The sequence below is a fragment of the Delphinapterus leucas genome, chromosome 13, assembly GCF_059928025.1.
Source record: "Delphinapterus leucas isolate spDelLeu-1000000601 "Yukka" chromosome 13, BTC_Dleu_Yukka2, whole genome shotgun sequence".
NCBI classification, from domain to species: Eukaryota; Metazoa; Chordata; class Mammalia; order Artiodactyla; family Monodontidae; genus Delphinapterus; species Delphinapterus leucas.
This window is the reverse complement of record NC_143141.1, coordinates 47,913,945-47,937,400: the sequence shown is the minus strand read 5'-3', so window position 1 is coordinate 47,937,400 and position 23,456 is coordinate 47,913,945. Positions and strand designations below refer to the sequence as shown.

Here is a 23,456-nt window from a genome sequence, read left to right as displayed (position 1 = left end):
TATTTGGTGATTTCCTCATTTTTCAAAAATGTGCCCACACTCTCCCTTCTAGTGATTTATACTATTGTAGGTCCCTCTCTTGCTGACTTTGGCATCCTCATTGCATTAAATAATCCAGCTGATCTTCGCTCAGCTCTCACTGCTAGCCCCTTTATCACAATGATCCCCAGTCTATGGAACTGCACGTTTGGTTTTCTCTCAAAGTTAATGGAGGCAACTGTGTCCACATCTCTGTCGTGTCCATTAAGTCCCTGCTTAGGCCCACATTCTCTATGTGTTTGGCTCCTGCCCTTCAGTCTGACTCATATTTCCCAAACCCCTGACTCATGCTGCTTTCTCTCTCTTATGCAACATTTTAATCTCTGCTATGTTCTTTCCATAATTTGATAACTTACCACGACATGGAGTCACTTCACTGTGTTTTCCTGGGCAAAGACTTTATGTACCTTAAATGCTTTAGATTACCACTTAAACTTTTCTAATTTGTGCTGCTTTACATTTAGGGAATAATTCAGAACTACTTTGGAATAAGCCACCATTGACCAGATGGTGTGTTTGATGATAATGCACTGAAATAGGAATATTATTCCTGAAATAGGAATAATAAAAATAATTATTTTTATTCTGTCACTGCCTCTGTGATCTAGGGCCATGGCATCCATTCTTTTTCTCTCTGTTTCTCCATCTGTAAAATAGACTGTCTTCCTTAATGATAATGCACAGATTTCAAAAAGTTCAGAATTTTCAAAATAAATCTTTTTGTTTCCAGACCGTAAATTCTTAGAGTAAAATAACCATATATTGACTAGTTCTGAGTTGGACACTGTGCATGCTTTGTAAATATTATTTGATGGTAAAGAAAAGGTAGTGGTTAAGTTCAAGTTGCTGCTATTTCTTGATCTGTGTGGGTCTAAAATGTTATTTTATCTCTTCCCCAACCATACTAATTTATTCTCATAAATGGAGTAAAATAGGAAAAAAAAGGTCAAGATTCATGTTTGCTATAAAGATGAGCTACTTTACTCCTGGCTGCTTTCTTTCTTTTTTTTTTTTTTCTTCCTCTCTCTCTTCCTTCCTTCCTTCCCTCCCTCCCTCCCTCCCCCTCCCTCCTTCCTTCCTTCCTGCCTGCCTGCCTTCCTTCTTTCCCTCTCTCTCTTCCTTTCTCTAGTGACAGGACAATAAATTAGTTCCCAGCAAAGTACTCTTTCTACTTCATCTATGAAACTTTTTGAATAAAAGGGACTCATTGGGTGAAGATTTTACAGTTATTTTGGATATTAATCTTATTTTTCAGTATAATCCTGGAAGGTAGCAACTATTTCAACAAGTGCTGAGGCATTGCTATTTTATCGCTGCCTCATCCATTAATGGCTATTAATAATGATAACCTGAGTAATCAAGACATTAAATTATGTTGATTGAAATCTGATTAAGGAGAAGGTGTGTAATATTTTATATAATTTCACATACAAATTTGTTAAAATTCTAAAATTAACGCATAAAAATAGGCAAATATTTAACAGTATTTAAACATCTATTATTTGATTAGGAAATTAGATCTACAGGCCTCTGATTTAATCCTAGTAACAGCCCTGTGGAATAATGGTTTCATTATCCACAATTTTTGGATGAGGCAGGAGTTGCCACTGAAATGTAGGTTGATGAGTGACCTGCCCAAGGTCACACAGAGCGGAGATTCAAACTTAAGGTTTCTATTTTGCTTCTGCAATTTAGGTTTCCAGAAAGGCTTATTTCTTAAGAGTTCGGGATAGCAGAAGTTTTATTGTAGTCATATATGTATATAAATTTCTTATATATATTATATAAATACATAATTTTTCTTAGATTTAAAGAGAAGGTTGTTAATCTTTAGGGCATTAGTTCCTCCCTTGCATCTTTCTTCTACATTAGAATAACTTTCATAGCTCTCCAAATCTTTTGTTTCCCTCCCCAATCCTTAGCCAATTATCAACAATTTTTGTCAAAATTTTCTATTTCCCTTGCTGCTTCTTTCATAGTACTGGAATCAGATTTATCTGGGCAAAATGCCCAGTTCTAGTTAGCTTTTCACCCTTCTGAAATTATCAGCTAGAATTCACCCAAGCTAAGCAGTTCTAGAGGAGAAAATAAATACTGATATTAAGTAACAAAAGAGGACTGACTTCGTTGATGGCCAGCAGTAGATTTATAGTTCTAAATTCTTATCTGTTCTGGCCAAACAGATTGTTAATAGTTTGGTGTGCTTTAAATGATAAACAAAAATATCACCCAAATCAACAAATATCAGCCTCCCTGATAGTTAATTTCTTTGTTTTAGAGAGTGGTGAATCAAGTGTTCTGGAAGTCCTTGACATTGCACTGTGTTCTAACAGAACCTTGAAATATGCTGTTCCCATATGGAAAAATCGTGCTACATGTACTTGGAGTTGCTTCACCAGCAGTGATGGTGGATTTGCACTGCACATCGACCCTCTCTCACCTAGTCTCCTCTGTGGCTAGTGGTGTTCGTTTGCAAGATGATTGGATGAGGTTAGACATACAGTTCATGTCTAACCTCGTGAATTCATATTAAATATTCATGAATGTGGGGGAGAAAACCAACTGGTGAACATGAACGATCAACTCGTGACTCCTCTGTACTACACACAAACCAAATGGACCAATCATAGGCTAAAACAGAGAAAAGCAAGGACACAAAGACCTTAATCCTCATTCTTCCCCTCTTTTTGCACACTGGCAAAGTGAAGCTTATTGCTTTCAGAATCTTAAGGGAAAGACATTTTCTACTGATAAATGATTGTTAATTGTCAGGAGTGTTCTCTGGCATCTCTGAGAATACGTCATACCCAGGTAAACTCCCTTCTTTCTTCTTAAACTTAATTATCCATTAAAAAATGTTTGGGAAAGGATGACCCTGATATTTGGAATGATATTACAATCAATCATCAATCTACAACCTTGTGGAGGTAAAACTGTGTTTTGAAATAAGCAGCACCATTAGTCTTTGCTCTAGGATGGCTGAGTACCAGGAATTAAAGACTGTATGCAAGTTCAAGCCCATCCCATACAAGCTGGCAATCTACTTCAAACTGGATGGCCTTCAGAGGAATTATGATCCCATCTTATTAGGGGATGCCTCTGCATTGATATTTCAATTGTGTTTTCCTGGTGCTCCACTGCTTCACCTTGCCCCTCCCACCTCCCTCCTATCCCCAGCTCCAGATCAAACCCCTGGAGACTGATGAACTGGATGGAGACTGAGAACATTCAACTGAGTCCTCCATGCCCTCCGTGAGCACTGTGGCTTGATTCCTGGTCCCCCTCCTTGAGGCCTTACAGTCAGATCAGTCAGTCTCTCTAGCCCAAAGCACACACATTCCTGGCTTACTCCATCAGGCCAGTCATCACTTGAGGTCACATAAGCCCCTGGCTGTGACAATGCCAATTCTAACAAGCATGGCTTGGTGACCTCCTAATTGTATGAGACCAATTAACATTATACTTGTTGTTCATTCAACAATAAACAGCTTTTGTGAGCATTAAATTGAGGCATACTACTAAATTTGCTGAGTATAACTTGGCAATACTTCTCCAAATCATTAACTGCCTAAGACTTTGAAAATAAAGTGTATCTTTGTGCCTCTTGCCTTCAGAGAATGTTACATTCTTGTGTGTATTTTCCTGCCCATTTCATTACATCCTACTTATGAGGTTTCTGCACAATGTTTCCCCATATGCTTCAGGGCCCTTATATTTTTCTGAATTCCAAATGGATAGTAGTATGAAGGGAGTGAGGGGTGTGACTCATCAAATTTGTACTAAATTCCTTTTTCTTGTCTCTTTCTGATTCAAAATTCCAGCAAAATGAAAAGCAATGAAAGGATAAATATGTGGGTAAATCTTAATGAGCACCAACTATATAAAACAAAAATAGTAAGGTGTTTTGTGATTTATAAAAAATTAGAATTAAAATACATGGGAATAAAGCACATGGGTTGGCAGGAAGGTAAATGGAGTTTAAGTTTTTTAAGGTCCTTCTATAGTCTGGGAAGAGGTAAAACTACCAATTTATTTTGGACTTTGCTAAGTCAAGGGTACATGTTAAAGTATTCCCTAGGGAAACACTAAAAGAACAGCAAAGAGTATAAAACTGCAAATCAAATGCAGGGGAGAATGGAATAATACAAAACAGTACATCATTTTAGACAGAAAGCAAGAAAGGAAAGAAAAAGAAACTAAAATGTGCAGAATGAAAAAAAAAAGGCAAAGAGTAAAATGGTAGTTTAAACCTAAACATATCAATAGTTATATTAAAGGTAAGTGAATTAAATGCTCTTATAAAAACTAAAAATTCTCAGGTTGATTACAAAATCAAAACCCAAATACATTGCTTCAAGAGAAATGATTTAAATATAAGGACACAGGTAGATTAAAGAAAAAAGGTGGAAAATATGCTATGCAAACACTAACCAGAAGAAAGTTGGCTTTGCAATATCAAAGTTGACTTTAAGGGAAAAAAGATTACAGTATAAAATGTAGTACTGTGTAATGATAAAAGTTTAGTTCACCAGGCAAATGTAGAAATTTAACTTCGTTTAATCACATAGCCTCAATATAGATAGAGCAAAAATGGATAAAACTAAAGGGAAAAATGAATAAACACAGTAAGAGATTTTAATGCATCTCTGCCAGTAACTAAAAGAATAAACCTACATTTTCAGAAATGAATAGAAAATATGAATAACATGATTAAAAACTTTGAACTTACATGCACAGAACACTGTACAGAACACATAACCTTTTCAAGTATTGAGGAGATATTAAAATAAAATGACTATATTCTGGTCTTAAGACAAGTCTAAATAAACTTCAAAAATTGCAATATACAGATTTTGTTCTCTAACTACAATGCAAATAAGATAGAAACAGCAACAACAATGACAAAACTAAAAAATCCCTCTCTTTTGGAAAAGAAGAAATACACTTCAAAAGAACTCATGATTTAAAGAAGATAACAAAATTGAAATTTAGGACTATTTCAAACTGAATGAAACTGAAAATGTTACGTATCAAAACCTGTGGGAAAAAGGCCAACCCTTAAGAAGGCCTATAGTCCCTCCTCTCCTTACATCATCCTATCTTTCCCCCCACCCCGCTGACTGTACTCAACTTACAAGATGAGATTTGTATCTGAGCTAGTCTGTTGTGAGAGTGGACTTGAGGATTTTGAAAGGCTGTTTAGAGAAGGAGGAAAAGATCTTGACCATGTCTTTCCAAAGAGCAGAACTAGAATAAGCAGGTAAAAAGAAAGGCAGATTTTAGTTCAGTGAAAGAAAAAAATGTTGTGGTCATTGGACATTTTAATATATTAGGAGATAATGAGGTTCCTATCACTGGAAATATGCAAATGGTGCAATGTGAATCCCAGTAGTGTGTGTGGGGGCGGGATTTGACCAGTTACCTGTGTTTAAAGATGGTGCTAAAGCACGGCATGCAAATATGGCAGAATGTTGACAGTTTCTGAATCTGTGTCATAACTTCAAGTTTGAAAACTTGATTTAAAAACATTGAAAAATAGATGCTGCATCCACCCCAATATAGAAAGTTGTGAAGATTCAACAAGAATGAATATCTATACTTTCTCTCTTTGACATATGGTGTACATACATATATCTTTGTTTATATACAATATATAGTGATGCTTACTTTTATACTTTTATAATTTTTCCTCTAACATATGAAAAACTCACTCTATGATAAAGCATAGCAAGGAAAGATCTCATCCTAAGTGGTTATTTATTCTCTCTCTCTTCCTTGAGCAAGGAGGTAGTTAAGAAATCCTAGACTTATTATTCCTTGTAAGTATTAAGAATTTTTCAGGAAGGGGGACTCTGCAGGCTTCATCATATTAAGGCATAAGATTATTTGGTGTTCAAAATGTTAAATGCAAGCAACTATCAGCTTGTGCCCAAGTGTTTCATATGCCATTAAACCAAGTGAGATTTGACTTTTTGGTTTTGTTCCAAATTGATACTATAGTTACTATTTCCCTCAAATTATTCATGAATTATCATGCATACTTGAATTTAATTTGCTGATAAATTGTGTTTGATGTACATAGGCTGTGGGATATCTCCCAGCCCCTGTGTTAAAACACTTGCAGTGATGTGAAGAAATAGCATTCAAATAACTCCTGAGTGTTAGTTTGAGGAGTACCTAAACGCAATAGGGAACAAAAGAAAATACTGTTTCCTAAAACTATGACCTGGTGAGTTTTGATGCTAAAGAATTCTCAAGCTAGCATATAAAATAGTCTTTGGACTTTTAAATGAGTTTGGGGCATTTTACCTTACAGTTCTTAGAAGCAAAAATACATTTGGACTGTATATTCTCTGAAATGTCTTTCAGTTTAAAAAATCTGAAATTAAAGCTCACTTTGCTGAAATCCTGAACACTGTTGTGGAAAGGATTCATTTTCCAGCTCTTATCTCTTCTGCCCTCTCTAACACAAAATGTTGGAACCTGGGAAACCTGAAAAACATGCTCTTGGTTCTTGGGGGCCATGACCGTTTCTTCTTCCCTTCTTTTTCATTTTTCAGCAGTAACTTCTCCCTCCTCCTAATCTGTAGAATCAAAGGAGGGTTTAAAATGGACTCATCTTTCTGGACAGGATTGAATGGCTCTGTTAGCAGAGTGGGATGAATAGAAAGTTCTCTTCAATGTTTTGGTGCAGTACTGTGTGCCTGTAAAGTTACATACTTGCCTGGAATTTAGACTAGCTTAATGCTTGTTTGGCAGCATAAACTCTGAAAAAAATCTTGTGGGGAAACATGCCCCATACATGGTTTCTGTCTGTAGAGTACAAAGGGAGATGGACGTGTGCCAGTTATGTAGTTGATGTGTTAAAGGTAGATGCCAAACTAAGGCAGTCTTTAAGAGAATTTCTTGGCATGAATAAACAGATAAAAAAAAAGTCTATGTTCTTAGATCTGTTATATATACTTAAAATGGTTACTGCATGGAGCACATCCGTAGAGTCCATCATATTCCAAGTTTTAATTTTAGAAGAAAATGGAAAAATTGAGCAATTCATGTTGTTAATTTTAAAATTAGCCTAGAATTATTTCTCCCTAGAAATGTAATAATTTGTTTGTGGAAACCTTTAAATGAAAACCTTTGGCTTAAGGCACATATGTGGTCAATATGGATGACTGTGAAGCTGCCAGGTAGATGTAAGGAGGTCCTGTCAGTGACCTTCAACTACAGGTCTCTTTCCATGGCTTTCAGAATTAGAACAACCGTACTATTTTCTCACTGCATAGTATTTTTAAGTTCTAAATTATTTATTCTTTAGTTGCTTGTGCTAGCCTTTTTTCTAGCCTTATTATACCAAGAGTTTATTATACCAAGAATTAGAGTTTACAGGAAGACTTGACCTTTTTAGAAAGTCTGAGAACCACAGAATAAATTTTTTTCTTATACAACTCCCTGACAGAAAGATATGAAATACGATTGAGACAGAAGAGTGGGTAAGATCATGAGTTTTAGAGTCAAATAAGTCTCAGTTCAAACCCAAGCAACACCGTGTTTTTGGTATGTGTCGGGAGAAAGTCACTTAACCTTTCCAAGTCTCACTGCCATGTCTGTCAAGTAGGGATAATATGCATTTCTTAATATTCTTGTGAGGACTAACTGAAGTAATACACACCCCAAATGGTACCTGGTTGACACTAGGGCTCAATAAATTGTATTTAACAAAACTGTGAATTTGCTATACATAAGGGTGGTACTTCTGTTATAGACAAGTGGAAGGAAGCAAGAAAACTGCAGAAAGGCAGGGCTTTTTAATATAGTTTTCTATGTCCTTGCATGTAATTACACATCCTATCTTGGTTTCTTTGCTCAGTGTCATATTTTGAGTGTGACGGTGAAATCCAATCATGAGGAACAACCATAGCATCAAATGACTTCCCTTGCTTTTGCGTATTCCAGATGAATGGATGCAAGAACAGGCAAAATCAGCCTTTCTTTCTTAAAGTTATTTCTCATTAGGGAAATTGCAAACATTCACACAAATGTGATGTGGCAAAAGAAAAAGAATCTAGAATCTTTTGCATTTTATAATATTTTGTGATATGAAAGGACAGTTGGTGGCAATAGGACCCAGACACAGAAATGGAATGTTAATGCTTATGAAGACTACTTAGCAAACATAGCTTTAACTAGAGCTCTAATTAGAACATAAGTGTTACTCTAAGAACTTTTGTGTGAACAAGTTCTAGCTATGAAAAAGCTGTGAAAGTGTAAAATTCAGAAGCAATTTTTATTTATTATATTGACTATGTCAAGGATATTATGGTCATCATCTTTCAAGACAGTGATGAAATTATAGATCAGAACTAGAGAACAGATGGGGAATATTTTCAAACGTAGTGGGAAAAACTGCATGTAAATGAGTCAAATGAGCAGGTCTGAGGAGTCTCCGCTAAACATAATAGTGATCTATATCATTTGTAGTTGGTGAAGCACCCATTCAGTCCTATCACACAGGAGGATTTGATCTGGAGCCAATTTTTGTTTGTTAAAAGCTATGCTAGTAGGGGCTTCCCTGGTGCGCAGTGGTTGAGAGTCCGCCTGCCGATGCAGGGGACACGGGTTCATGCCCCGGTCCGGGAAGATCCCACATGCTGCGGAGCGGCTAGGCCCGTGAGCCATGGCCGCTGAGCCTGCGCGTCCGGAGCCTGTGCTCCGCAACGGGAGAGGCCCGCGTACCGCAAAAAAAAAAAAAAAAGAAAAAAAGCTATGCTAGTAATATAGTAAAAACTCATGGCATATTAGAAAAATTTTCTTTGGAAAATTAATTTTGGTTTCTTTGGAAACCAAATGACCTCCAAATGCCTTCATTATGGCCTTACAAAAATTATATATGTATATATGATAGATTCTTATTCCCATATTAAAGGTAAAACAGAGAAAATTAATAGGAAAAATTAAAGAATTTAAAGCTTGAGGAAAAACACTATGCTTATGGTGGCAGTGTGACAAATTAGCAGGTGACAAGGCTGACTTCCTTCTCTGTTGTCTTATTATCCCACCTTTTTCCATCCTGCATTTCTGATTCCTTCTTCCTATTTCAGTATTTGCTTTTGCATTTGCCCTTTCTCAAGTTCACCTCAATTGGGCAGACCATTCTTTTACCTTGAGAATTCTGACTGCTGCCACATCCAAGGTAGGGTGAGGACCATCTCCTACTGGTGTGCAGGCCTTGGGCACTGCTGCTTCAGCAATGGTTTGTGAGTGCTGTTTCCCTAGCCCAGTGCTATGACTCTCCAGTGCACCCCTCAGGAGCTCAGCAGGCTGTCCCCACCGTCTTCATCTCCTCAGGGAGGTGGGCTGCTATACAGGCCCCCAGAACCCCAACACCAGCCACCTAATCCTGTGACTACTCACATAGATGTCAGTAAAATGCAGAAGGTCCTGTATAATTGGATGAACCTCACTGCAATATAACAGGTAGTTTCATCTAAAAACTAGTCCTTTCATCAGTGCCATCTTGTATGGCCCTCCATATCAGCCAGGCAATATACTGCCATGTGCAAACATATGTTGCCACTTGTCTGCCTTTGACCGTAATCCTCTCTCCAGCCCTTCTACCTTAACAGGATAGATTCCCCTTCTAGGTCCAGCTCACGTCCACCTTCTTTAAGTTTCTTTTCCCGGGTTCCTTTGGCCAATGTAAGATGACAGCTGAAAGCAGATTGTCCAACTGACCTCTGGGACTGCTGTATCTACAGATTATCCTTGCTAAGGAAGAGGAAGAGCAGCATACTTGCTATCTGTGGAAAATCCACTGCCTTGGAGAGATCTTGGACAGCTATCCCCCCACCCCTCTTCTCCTTAACTAGACTCACCTTAAGGATGAAGGAGTGCCTCTGGCACTCTGTGTGGCTTAGGGTCCTAAAGAAGTTTTTCTCTGACCACTGAATTCTGGCATTCTCCACTAGGAAACCAGTGGCTGAATATCCCTAGGCACACATCAGTGGCCTATAAAATTTTATAGCCTCAATTTGTTAAAGGTACCAGTTGAGCTCTCCATTAGATTTGATGTGTAAATTCTAGCACTATTATATTATAAAGTGGCAAAACACTTAAGATAAATAACACTCAATGCTTCCATAGTATTTCTACAATTATATTGTCACTACAACAATTTTTTTACAAGACTAGGGTATGCTATGCCAAATAAGGGAAATGTGTAGAACCTCTCGTAGCTTCTGCAAAGGCTGAGTTGCAATTTTATTTTCAAACTAGTTTTCCAGTAAGTTTTAGTACAAATTTTAAGATGGAACAAATCTCAAGTAGTAAAAATGCTTTAAGAGTATACAGTTATATTCTGTGTGGATAAAATCGTAATGGCCTGGAACAATGACTACATGCCGAGTGGAATTTTAAGGCTGGTTTTGACTTTATAGAAGCTTTTCCTTGAGCTAAGGTATTTTCCCCACTGTGTTATGTTTGATAAAGATTTAAACTTACAAACAGAACTGTGCTGTTTTTATAATGAAATTCATACTTAATTTGCCTTTGTAGCACTGGTATAAATGAAGAATAAAACCAGTCCTAATTAACTACAATAAAATTATCTTATTGGGTTAACAAATTTAGAACTCAGAAATAAGTTTTAAAAGCAAATGATGTGTTTACCTCTTCTGTAAGCAAAGCTGATTATGCCACTTCCCACTATCTTCAGGATGATATCCAAACTTTTTAACATGACATGCAAGGCCCTTCAGGATTTGACTTTAACCTGTCATCTTGTATTGCTCACTGAATTGTACAGAACACTTGTTTCTTCTGTATTCTACTTAACGACCGTAGCAAATACTGTTCCCTCTGCCTAGAACACTCTTTCTCTTTCCCTCCTTTCCTTCCCCCAGTTCATTAAGGGCTAATTCCCACAACTTCCCAAGACTGACGCCTGGTAGTACCTTCTCTGGGAAGTTTCTGAAACGGGACTCAAAATTTCACATTGCTGTTACTGTCTACTTGCTCAGACTGTGAGTGCTTTGTGGGCAGGTACCATAAGCTTTCATCTTTGTATTCTCAACACCTACTGTGCTTTGCACACAGTAGTTACTCTACTCAGGCTTGTTGAATAATCTCACACTTGGAAATTATGTTTAGGGATGATCCAGCTACAGGATACTCTGTGGTCTTGTGCTACCTCCCAAACTGTAAGTAACAGAGCAATTGTTAAAATATTTCCCCCCCATCTTATTATTCCCAAATCCAACATAAAATTAAAAAGCAAACCTAGACAACTAACACATCATCTCCAGCAGACCTCACTCTTGAGAAGAAAAGTATAGACCTGACTATTGTTTATGAAGTGTTCCAGAATGGACACTTAAATAGATCAATAAATGAACAAACCAGGTGTTTTGCCTTTGCAAAATTCTTGCTCTGGGTAGGTCTTCAAAAGAACAAAAGCAAAGACGAAACAAAACAATGTCCCCACCCCCCCCAAACCAAAGAGTATCAAGACTTAGTGAAGTGATCTCTAAGTCTAGTTAAAATTCCTTTGGATTATTCCATAGGCTAAACTATACATTCTTATGTTCTTAAGTTCTTGCTTTATTAGCTTAGCAATCTAGCCTCACCCCCACTCCAAAACTGCTGTTCCCCTTTTTGTATTCCATTCAAATTCTTATTTTTAAACAAAGATAATTTTTAACTGGAAAATGCATTTCCCCTAGACATATCAGGAGAACTTGTTGCTCTCCTCTATTTGTAAACAGATTACTCCCTTAGTTCATGCTTATTTGCAAAATGGATGGTAGGAGACTCACAGGGGAGAGTGGGCCTATGGATAATTGCATCTTGCCATAATTTTCTGTAATTGCAAAACCTTATTTTAACTAAGGCATGACTCTGCTTAGGTTGTATTCATTGCATATTGCAGTGTCACAGACTTAAACATGTTAAGATAAGAGAAACTCTTAAAGGTCTATGTTTAGACACAGTTTATGGTTAGAGACTTGCTCCATATTCCTTGGGTCCTACATTATGACTAACGAACATTCTACTGTTTAATGGATGTGGGCACGAAGCAGAAAGGATGATTGTCCAGAAGATCATTTAAGGGCTTACTTAGCTCCTAACTGGTTATTTCACTGGGTGCAGAAGATGAAGTTACACCAAAATGTTATTAATTTACAAGTTTGATGTTTACCTTTGTAATACCTATGAATAAATGTATTGCTAAACAATATCATAAACTGTTGACCCTACTTGGAGTGGAACTTGTTTAGAATCATCATTTGACTCAGGAGAAGCACTTACGTACAAAAATAATGAATGTGTCTGTTAGAAATAGTTTTAAACAAATTATTAAATTATTATTATGATTCTGAAAATAGTCCTTATGGATTCAACTACCTTTTTATACCTCTTATTAGCATCGTTACTATATGTACTAACTTGAAAGTTAGTACCATTCTTTCTTGAGAAACTTACTCAATTTTCAGTCAGTCAGACTGACATATGCCCTCTCTGTCCCAGTCCCCCACCCAAGTCCTATTAGGTTGATTTAATACATTTAACAATATGTGTATGCTTATTTTTCCTCCTTATCCTACAACTATCTGGAGGTAGCATTTTTATTAGGTCACTCCTTGCTCAAAATCTTTCGCTAATTTTGACAGTACTAAATCTAAATGGCTTAACAAGAATTCAGGGTTCTACATAAATTTCCTCCAATGACCTTCCTATCCTGTTTCCTGCTTCCCCTATAGTAGTCCCTCTTTCCCTCACCCCAAACCCATTACTCTGTATACAGGGTGTCCACCCAGCAAAGCCTGCCTTTCTCTTCTCAGGTTTATTAACATCCAGTTCATCCTTCATGACCCATATCACATCTGCTCCCTCCACAAATCCCTAACTGGCCCTTGGTTGCAGCAACCAATCCCTCCTTTGGACCCCTCCAGTGCTTCTTGGTAACCATTGACTACATGGGGACTGAGGCCCTCAAGGAGGGTTTTGTTGACTTGAATTGTTGAGCTGAATTATTTGTGTTGGTTATTTTTCTTTTCTTTTTTAAATTGACGTATAATTGACATACAACATCATATTAGTTTCAGGCGTACAACCTAACAATTTGATATTTGTGGATATTGTGAAATGATCACCACAATACATCTAGTTAATGTCCATCACCATACATTGTTACAGAATTTTTTTTCTTGTGATGAGAACTTTTAAGGTCTACTCTCTTAGCAACTTTCAAATATACACTACAGTGTTATTAACTATAGTTGCCATGCTGTATGTTATATCCCCATGACTTATTTATTTTATAACTGAGAGTTTGTACCTTTGATTCCCTTCACTCATTTTGCCCACCCCCCACCCCCCACCTCTGGCAACCACCAATCTGTTCTATCTATGTATCATTTAATTTTTAAAAATATGACCTTATCTAACCCCTTTCAGGTAGACTGAAAAGTCCTTGCAAGAAAGGTGGTGTGGGGAGACCTTCAAGATGGCGGAGGAGTAAGATGTGGAGATCACCTTCCTCCCCGCAAATACATCAGAAATACATCTACACGTGGAACAACTCCTACAGAACACCGACTGAACGCTGGCAGAAGAACTCAGACTTCCCAAAAGGCAAGGAACTCCCCACGTACCTAGGCAGGGCAAAAGAAAAAAGAAAAAACAGACAAAAGAATAGGGACGGGACCTGCACCAGTGGGAGGGAGCTGTGAAGGAGGGAAAGTTTCCATACACTAGGAAGCCCCTTCTCGGGCAGACACGGGGGTGGCGGAGGGGGGGAGCTTCGGAGCCATGGAGGAAAGCGCAGCCACAGGGGTGCGGAGGGCAAAGCGTAGAGATTCCCGCACAGAGGATTGGTGCCGACCAGCACTCACCAGCCCGAGAGGCTTTTCTGCTCACCCGGGGGGGGGGCGGGGGCTGAGAGCTGAGGCTCGGGGCTTTGGAGGTCAGATCCCAGGGAGAGGAGTGGGGTTGGCTGCGGGAACAAGCCTGAAGGGGCTAGTGTGCCACAGCTAGCCGGGAGGTAGTCCGGGAAAAGGTCTGGGCCTGCCTAAGAGGCAAGAGACCATTGTTTCGGGGTGCACGAGAAGAAGGGATTCAGAGCACCACCTAAACGAGCTCCAGAGACGGGCGCGAGCCACAGCTATCAGCGCGGACCCCAGAGACAGGCATGAAATGCTAAGGCTGCTGCTGCCACCACCAAGAAGCCTGTATGCAAGCACAGGTCACTATCCACACTTCCCCTCCCGGGAGCCTGTGCAGCCCGCCACTGCCAGGGTCCCGTGATCCAGGGCCAACTTCCCCGGGAGAAAGCACGGCGCGCCTCAGGCTTGTGCAACATCACTCCAGCCTCTGCCACCACAGGCTCGCCCTGCATCCGTACCCCTTCCTCCACCCAGCCTGAGTGAGCCAGAGCCCCCGAATCAGCTGCTCCTTTAATCCTGTCCTGTCTGAGCGAAGAACAGACACCCTCAGGCGACCTACATGCAGAAGCAGGGCCAAATCCAAAGCTAAAACCCAGGAGCTGTGGGAACAAAGAAGAGAAAGGAAATTTTTCCCAGCAGCCTCAGGAGCAACGGATTAAATCTCCACAATCAACGTGATGTGCCCTTCAACTGTGGAATACCTGAATAGACAATGAATCATCCCAAAATTGGGGTGGTGGACTTGGGAGAAACTGTAGACTTGGGGTTTGCTTGCTGCATCTAAAATTTGTTTCTGGTTTTATGTTTATCTTAGTTTAGCATTTAGAGTTTATTATGATTGGTAGATTTGTTTATTGATTTGGTTGCTCTCTTCCTTTTTTTTTATATATAGACATATATATATTTTTTTCCTTTTTCTCTTTATGTGAGTGTGTATGTGTATGCTTCTTTGTGTAACTTTGTCTGTATAGCTTTGCTTTAACCATTTGTCTTAGGGTTCTGTCTGTCCGTTTTTTTGGACTTTTTTTTTTTTTTAGTATAATTTTTACTGATTGTTATCATTGGTGGATTTGTTTTTTGGTATGGTTGCTCTCTTCTTTCTTTTTTTAATACTTTTAAATTTTTTTAATTTTTAATAAGTTTAAAATTTTTTTATTTTAATAACTTTATTTTGTTTTATTTTATATTTTCTTTCTTTTTTTTCTCCCTTTTCTTCTGAGCAATGTGGTTGACAGGGTCTTGGGGCTCCAGCCAGGTGTCAGGCCTGTGCCTCTGAGGTGGGAGAGCTGAGTTCAGGACCTTGGTCCACAACAGACCTCCTGGCTCCACATAATATCAAACGGCAAAAGCTCTCCCAGAGACCTCCATCTCAACGTTAAGACCCAGCTCCACTCAATGACCAGCAAAGCTACAGTGCTGGACACCCTATGCCAAACAACTGGCAAGACAGGAACACAACACCACCCATTAGCAGAGAGACTGCCTAAAATCATAATAAGATCACAGACACCCCAAAACACACCACTGGATACAGTCCTGCCCACCAGAAAGACAAGACCCAGCCTCATCCAACAGAACACAGGCACAATGCCCCTCCACCAGGAAGCCTACACAATCCACTGAACCAAACTTAGCCACTGGGAGCAGACACCAAAAACAACGGGAACTACAAACTTGCAGCCTGCAAAAAGGAGACCCCAAACACGGTAAGTTAAGCAAAATGAAAAGACAGTGAAACACACAGCAGATGAAGGAGCAAGTAAAAATCCACCAGACCAAGCAAATGAAGAGGAAATAGGCAGTCTACCTAAAAAAGAATTCAGAGTAATGATAGTAAAGATGATCCAAAATCTTGGAAATAGAATGAAGAAAATACAAGAAACATTTAACAAGGACCAAGAAGAACTAAAGAGCAAACAAACAATGATGAACAACACAATAAATGAAATTTAAAATTCTCTAGATGGAATCAATAGCAGAATAACTGAGGCAGAAGAACGGATAAGTGATCTGGAAGGTAAAACAGTGGAAATAACTATTGCAGAGTAGAATAAAGAAAAAAGAATGAAAAGAATTGAGGACAGTCTTAGAGACCTCTGGGTGGGACAACATTAAGTGCACCAACATTTGAATTATAGGGGTCCCAGAAGAAGAAGAGAAAAAGAAAGGGACTGAGCAAATATTTGAAGAGATTATAGTTGAAAACTACCCTAATATGGGAAAGGAAATAGTCAGTGAAATCCCAGAAGTGCAGAGAGTCTCATTCAGGATAAATCCAAGGAGAAACACACCAAGACACATAATAATAAAACTGTCAAAAATTAAATACAAAGAAAAAAATTAAAAGCACCAAGGGAAAAAGAACAAATAACATACAAGTGAATTCCCATAAGGTTAACAGCAGATCTTTCAGAAGAAACTCTGCAAGCCAGAAGGGAGTGGCAGGACATATTTAAAGTGATGAAAGGGAAAAACCTACAACCAAGATTACTCTACCCAGCAAGGATCTCACTCAGATTCAACGGAGAAATTAAAACCTTTACAGACAAGCAAAAGCTAAGAGAATTCAGCACCACCAAACCAGCTTTACAACAAATGCTAAAGGAACTTCTCTAGGCAGGAAATACAAGAGAAGGAAAAGACTTACAATAACAAACCCCAAACAATTAAGAAAATGGTAATAGGAACATACATATCGATAACTACCTTAAATGTAAATGGATTAAATGCTCCAACCAAAAGTCATGGACTGGCTGAATGGATACAAAAACAAGACCCATACATATGCTGTCTACAAGAGACACACTTCAGACCTAGGGACACATACAGACTGAAAGTGAGGGGATGGAAAAAGATTCCATGCAAATGGAAATCAAAAAAAGCTGGAGTAGCAGTTCTCATAGCAGACAAAATAGACTTTAAAACAAAGACTATTACAAGGACAAAGAAGGACACTACATAATGATCAAGTGATCAATCCAAGAAGAAGATATAACAATTGTAAATATTTATGCACCCAACTTAGGAGCACCTCAATACATAAGGCAAATGCTAACAGCCATAAAAGGGGAAATTGACAGTAACACAATCAGAGTAGGGGACATTAACACCCCACTTTCACCAATGGACAGATCATCCAAAATGAAAATAAGTAATGAAACACAAGCTTTACATGATACATTAAAGAAGATGGACTTAATTGATATTTATAGGACATTCCATCCAAAAACAACAGAGTACACCTTCTTCTCAAGTGTTCATGGAACATTCTCCAGAATAGATCATATAGTGGGTCACAAATAAAGCCTTGGTAAATTTAAGAAAATTGAAATTGTATCAAGTATATTTTCTGACTACAACGCTATGAGACTAGATATCAATTACAGGAAAAAATCTGTAAAAAATACAAACACATGGAGGCTAAACAATACACTCCTAAATAACCAAGCGATCACTGAAGAAATCAAAGAGGAAATCAAAAAATACCTAGGAACAAATGACAATGAAAACATGATGACTCAAAACCTATGGGATGCAGTAAAAGCAGTTCTAAGATGGAAGTTTATAGCAATACAATCCTACCTCAAGAAACAAGAAAAATCTCAAATAAACAACCTAACCTGACACCTAAAGCAATTAGAGAAAGAAGAACAAAAAACCCCAAAGTTAGCAGAAGGAAAGAAATCATAAAGATCAGATTGGAAATAAATGAAAAAGAAGTGAAGGAAACAATAGCAAAGATCAGTAAAACTAAAAGCTGGTTCTTTGAGAAGATAAACAAAATTGATAAACCATTAGCCAGACTCATCGAGAAAAAAAGAAGAGTCAAATCAATAGAATTAAAAATGAAAAAGGAGAAGTTACAACTGACACTGCAGAAATACAAAGGATCGTGAGAGATTACTACAAGCAACTATATGCCAATAAAATGGACAACCTGGGAGAAATGGACAAATTCTTAGAAAAGCACAACCTTCTGAGACTGAACCAGGAAGACATAGAAAGTATAAACAGACCAATCAAAAGCTCTGAAATTGAGACTGTGATTAAAAATCTTCCAACAAACAAAAGCCCAGGACCAAATGGCTTCACAGGTGAATTCTATCAAACATTTAGAGAAGAGCTAACACCTATCCTTATCAAACTTTTCCAAAATATAGCAGAGGGAGGACCACTCCCAAACTCATTCTACGAGGCCACCATCACCCTGATACCAAAACCAGACAAAGATGTCACAAAGAAAGAAAACTACAGGCCAATATCACTGATGAATATAGATGCAAAAATCCTCAACAAAATACTAGCAAACAGAATCCAAGAGCATATTAAAAGGATCATACACCATGATCAAGTGGGGTTTATCACTGGAATGCAAGGATTCTTCAATATATGCAAATCAATCAGTGTGATAAACCATATTAACAAATCAAAGGATAAAAACCTTATGATCATCTCAATAGATGCATAAAAAGCTTTCAACAAAATTCAACACCCATTGTTGATAAAATCTCTCCAGAGTGTACACGTAGAGGGAACTTACCTCAACATAATAAAGGCCATATATGACAAACCCACAGCCAACATCGTTCTTAATGGTGAAAAACTGAAACCATTTCCTCTAAGATCAGGAACAAGACAAGGTTGTACACTCTCACCATTATTATTCAACATAGTTTTGGAAGTTTTAGCTACAGCAATCAGAGAAGAAAAAGAAATAAAAGGAATCCAAATCAGAAAAGAAGAAGTAAAACCGTCACTGTTTGCAGATGACATGATACTATACACAGAGAATCCTAAAGATGCTATCAGAAAACTGCTAGAGCTAATCATTGAATTTGGTAAAGTAGCAGGACATAAAATTAATGCCCAGAAATCTCTTGCATTCCTACACACGAATGACGAAAAACCTGAAAGGGAAATTAAGGAAACACTCCCATTTACCATTGCAACAAAAAGAATAAAACACCTAGGAATAAACCTAAGGAGATAAAAGACCTGTATGCAGAAAACTATAAGACACTGATGAAAGAAATTAAAGATGATACAAACAGATGGAGAGATAGACCATGTTCTTGGATAGGAAGAAGAAACATTGTGAGAATGACTATACTATCCAAAGCAATGTACAGGTTCAATGCAATCCCTATCAAACTACCACTGGCATTTTTCACTGAACTAGAACAAATAATTTCACAATTTGTATGGAAACACAAAAGACCCTGAATAGCCAAAGCAATCTTGAGAAAGAAGAATGGAGCTGGAGGAATCAGGCTCCCTGACTTCAGAGTATACTACAAAGGTACAGTAATCAAGACAGTATGGTACTGGCACAAAATCAGAAATATAGATCAATGGAACAGGATAGAAAGCCCAAAGATAAACCCACACCATATGGTCACCTTATCTTTGATAAAGGAGGCAAGAGTATACAATGGAGAAAAGACAGCCTCTTCAATAATTGGTGCTGGAAAACTGGACAGCTACAAGTAGACGAATGAAATGAGAACACTCCCTAACACCATACACAAAAATAAACTCAAAATGGATTAAAGACCTAAATGTAAGGCCAGACACTATACAACTCTTAGAGGAAAACATAGGCAGAACACTCTATGACATATATCACAGCAAGATCCTTTTTGACCCACCTCCTAGAGAAATGGAAATTAAAACGAAAATAAACAAATGGGATCTAATGAAACTTAAAAGCTCTTGTACAGCAAACGAAACCATAAACAAGACGAAAAGACAATCCTCAGAATGGGAGAAAATATTTGCAAACAAAGCAAGTGACAAAGGATTAATCTCCAAAATTTACAAGCAGCTCACACAGCTCATTATCAAAGAAACAAACAACACAATCCAAAAATAGGCAGAAGACTTAAATAGGTATTTCTCCAAAGAAGATGTACAGATTGCTAACAAACGCATTAAAGGATGCTCAACATCACTAATCATTAGAGAAATGCAAATCAAAACTACAGTGAGGTATCACTTCACACCAGTTAGAATGGCCATCATCAAAAAATCTACAAACAATAAATGCTGGAGAGGGTGTGGAGAAAAGTTAACCCTCTTGCACTGTTGGTGGGAATGTAAATTGATACAGCCACTATGGAGAACAGCATGGAGGTTCCTTAAAAAATTAAAAATAGAACTGCCATATGATCCAGCAATCCCACTACTGGGCATATACTCTGAGAAAACCATAATTCGAAAAGAGTCATGTACCACAATGTTCATTTCAGCTCTCTTTAGAATAGCCAGGGCATGGAAGCAACCTAAGAGTTCATTGACAGATGAATGGATACAGAAGATGTGCACATATATAAAATGGAATATTACTCAGCCATAAAAAGAAACGAAATTGAGTTATTTGTAGTGAGGTGGATGGACCTAGAGTCTGTCACACAGAGTGAAGTAAGTCAGAAAGAGAAAAGCAAATACCGTATGCTAACACATATATATGGAATCTAAAAAAAAAAAAGGTTCTGAAGAACCTAGGGGCAGGACAGGAATAAACACGCAGACGTAGAGAATGGACTTGAGAATACGGGGAGGGGGAAGGGTAAGTTGGGACGAAGTGAGAGAGTGGCATTGACATATATACACTACCAAATGTAAGATAGATGGCTAGTGGGAAGCAGCTGCATACCACAGGTAGATCAGCTTGGTGCTTTGTGACCACCTAGATGGGTGGGGTAGGGAGGGAGGGAGGGAGACGCAAGAGGGAGGAGATATGGGGATATATGTATATGTATAGCTGATTCACTTTGTTATAAAGCAGAAACTAATACACCATTGTAAAGCAATAATACTTCAATAAAGATGTTAAAAAAAAAGGTGGTGTGTCTACGCATCTAGTACAGTTTGAACACATATTAACTGAATGCATTGATGCATGAATTGATGAAAAAGTGACTGAAAATTGAATAAATGAATGTGTGAATGGTACAGATTTCAGGGTATACATGGAAAAATATATCCTAAATTAATACAAACAATTTGGAGTCTACTGAGGATAAGATCGGTAGAATTCTTAAAAGCCAAGGCTCTTGATACTTAAATTATCCTTTAATGTCTACAGGGCAAAAAAGTGGGTCTAGCAAGAATAGCCAGAAATGGGCTCTTTTAGTTCCACAGGACTCTGTTGAGTCCTGTGTGTTTAGGAATTTAAGATCAGCATGAAGTTATGGTGACAACCTGTCCACACAATGTCCCCCTTTCCTTCTAATCAAGGAGGGGTCATGACCTCATTCTTAGGGAAGTGGACTCTCCTCCAAAGCATTTGAGGACCACTTCTTTCACAGATTAAATGAAATGCAAAATGGGTCCAGGGCAAAACAAGTCTTACTAATAGAGCATGCATGATTCCTGGGGGGAAAAGTCATTGCTAAGTTGTATATGTATTTTTTTTTCTGAACCTTTGAAAAGATCAACTCTGGTTTCAGTTTAATTTTTTTTTTTTCAAAAGAAACCTACATGGCCACTGCTTCAAATTTGTTCCAGATGGATTTAGTCATAGAATGATTGATTATCCACTCAGTTGCGAGCTATGTGGTTAAGCTCAGAAATCTACAACAAACTGATCTGGAGCTGTGTTTCACGGTAAGTGGCAGAAAGGATAATCCTTAAACTGTCATTTTAGAGTCAGTGATGAGGAAAGAGGAATTTAGTGAGGCTACTTATGTCAAGAGAATGTACTAGTAAATGGATGGCTGAATATGAGGGAATCTTATGAGCATAATGCTTTTTTTTCCTCCTCTGTACATCATGGTAAAGGGAACCACATCTGACCGGGAGCCCCCCGAGGGCTTCCCCAACTCTCACTGCCTGCTTCATGAATTAGCCCAGCCTCCCAGGGATGCTCCAGGCCCGAGGTCAGAGGCTGGCTTCTACCTGGCTTCTGAGGCACCCATTTATCCTACTACCCACTCAACAGGCCCACAGAGGTTTTTATTATTGGCATCAGAGACACCTGAGAAAATCTGGAAGCTAATTCTGGGGGAGAGTGAACCTAGGAGAAAATGTACTGTTCTCTATACAGAGCTGTATTATGTACTTTAAAAAGCAATTTAAGAACATTTGGTCCGTTCCCATTTTCTTTAAGGAAAAAAAAAACCGTTTGCTTTGGATTTTGGTTATTCCTTTTAACAGCTGCATTAGCCTTTTCTCTATTCTTTCCCTCTGGTTAAGTCACAATCGGGCCATCAGAATATTCTTTTGGGGAGATTGGATGTGGCTGGTGGCGCTCCCTACATGTCACCATCTGTTTTTATTAGTTGTTCAATTTCTTGGTTTCCACCCTCATGGTGATTTTCTACTTTTGCTCATATATCCTTTCTCTTTTCCCTTTCCCTTAGAGTGCTGTTCTACTTCATTACTGTCTCCTTGTCGAAAAACAAATCACTATTCTGCCCCTTATCATGATAACTGCTCCTCAGAACTGATGAAAATTCATGTTGGACTTTATGGCCTCTGAAGTTTTAGGTCTTACACAACTTATTTATTGTAACCTTAGGTTATATTTAGCACATCTCCCAGTAGAATTTTGAGGCAAAAGATGTAAACATATTTAAACACAAAAATGATGACTAGGAAGCAGGCTTTTGAATAGGCTGTAGGAAGAAAAATGTGACTGAAACAGAACAGAGATTTCTATGAGAGAGATGGAGAACATTTTCCATGATTCCCTAACAAACACACAAATATTACAGATGTCTAGGACAAAAGTTCACGTTGAGGCAAGAACAGTGTTTATTAAATTTCTTTTATATAACAGGCATGTGGATACATGCTAATCTGCAAAAATAAAGGGAGTTTTTGTGTTTGCTCATAAAGTTTTTGTTTCATGGATATTGTTTATTTGTAGAGTGGAGTAAAGCAGGATTTTAACTAAAAAGTCTGAAAATCAGAGTATATATTCATAATTATTTATGAGTGGTTTTGGAGAGGATTGATAGCATTTTAGAAGTTCCATATCCATGAAGAAGAGAAGGGTACATTCATTCAAAAGGAGCTGTTAGAAGCTGTGAGGTTCTTCTTTTGAACAGTACTTTGCCTGTTTCAACCACACCCATCAGGATGCGTATCTGAGTGAGTCATCCAGGCTCCTGCACCGCTGGGGAGGTGGGTGCATTTTGCTTTTTAACTCATATTTTGCTTTTGAAACCATTTAAAATTCTAGATTTAACTCTAGAGTTTTGGATGGAATCATTTCAGGGAGAATTTAATTACAGATTGTGGTAGGCAGCTTCTGACATGGCTTGCAATGATCCCAGACTCCTGGCATTCACACCCTTGACTGTGGGCTGGATTTAGTAGCTTGTTTCTAATGAACAAAATATGGCAAAAGTGATAGACTGTCACTTCAGTGATTGAGTTACAGAAGACTGTGACTTCAGTCTTATTAGCACTCACTTTCTTGCTGGCACTTTCTCCTGCCCTTTCCCTTTCTGACTCTGACGAAGAAGGCTG

General features: G+C 38.2%; 1 protein-coding gene and 1 long non-coding RNA gene across 10 annotated transcripts in view; one reads left to right on the top strand and one right to left on the bottom strand.

Annotated features, from left to right (window-relative positions):
• EFEMP1 (EGF-like fibulin extracellular matrix protein 1) overlaps positions 1–23,456 on the bottom strand; it is a 71,127-nt gene that overhangs the window by 24,042 nt on the left and 23,629 nt on the right. The window lies entirely within an intron of this gene.
• The window catches only part of LOC111186515 (uncharacterized), a 224,629-nt gene that overhangs the window by 178,530 nt on the left and 22,643 nt on the right, over positions 1–23,456 (top strand). Inside the window, exon 4 of the long non-coding RNA XR_016395437.1 lies at positions 13,492–23,456. This exon is cut by the window's right edge and continues 22,643 nt beyond it. This is a non-coding gene — a long non-coding RNA (uncharacterized LOC111186515). The remainder of the gene's footprint in view (positions 1–13,491) is intronic.